At 70.6% G+C, this 513-nt stretch overlaps 1 protein-coding gene across 4 annotated transcripts in view; it reads right to left on the bottom strand.

Moving 5' to 3' along the window:
* The window catches only part of GTPBP2 (GTP binding protein 2), a 14,324-nt gene that overhangs the window by 13,124 nt on the left and 687 nt on the right, over positions 1-513 (bottom strand). The window contains exon 1 of one of the 4 annotated variants that reach the window (XM_010581180.1): positions 417-501. The exons of the other annotated variants lie outside the window; for them this stretch is intronic. The gene's annotated coding sequence lies outside the window, so the exon portion shown is untranslated. Of the gene's footprint in view, positions 1-416; positions 502-513 lie in introns of those variants that run through there. 4 annotated transcript variants of the gene reach the window in all.

Below are 513 nucleotides of genomic sequence, written 5' to 3'. Positions count from 1 at the left end.
CCCCGGCCCCGGCGTCAGCAACCGCCGCGCGGCGCCACGGGAAACTGAGTCCCGCCCGCCTACGGCTCCCGGCGCGGCCCGCCCCTCAGAACTACAACTCCCGGCAAGCCCCGCAGCGCGCCCCGCTCGCTCCTTTATGGGCTCCCTCCGCGGGGGCAGATGGGAGTTGGAGTCCGAGGGAGGGAGCGCCGCCTGGCGGCCGCGGCGCACAATGAGCGGGGTGCCGCCGCTCCCCCGACCCTGCCCTCCGGGATGTGCCGGTGCCTGCGGGTTTCCCCTTTGGCAGTTCACAGGCTTTGTGGCGGTGCAGAGCCCCAAATCCCCTGCTCAGTGACAGCGAACCGTCAGCATCCGTTCTGACCGGCGTCGGGGAGCTGGAACTTTTTTGAAGGCGTTTGGCATTGGAGGTACCTCACCTCGTAACTCCACACCGGCAGCAGTCCCGTACAGAGCTATCCCACGGGACGCCTTAAGCTCCTGCCGAGGAGGCGCGGGGGGGGGGGGGGGCCGCCC

The sequence above is a fragment of the Haliaeetus leucocephalus genome, unplaced genomic scaffold, assembly GCF_000737465.1.
Source record: "Haliaeetus leucocephalus isolate CR32 unplaced genomic scaffold, Haliaeetus_leucocephalus-4.0 Scaffold752, whole genome shotgun sequence".
NCBI classification, from domain to species: domain Eukaryota; kingdom Metazoa; phylum Chordata; class Aves; order Accipitriformes; family Accipitridae; genus Haliaeetus; species Haliaeetus leucocephalus.
This window is presented reverse-complemented; position numbering and strand designations above follow the sequence as displayed.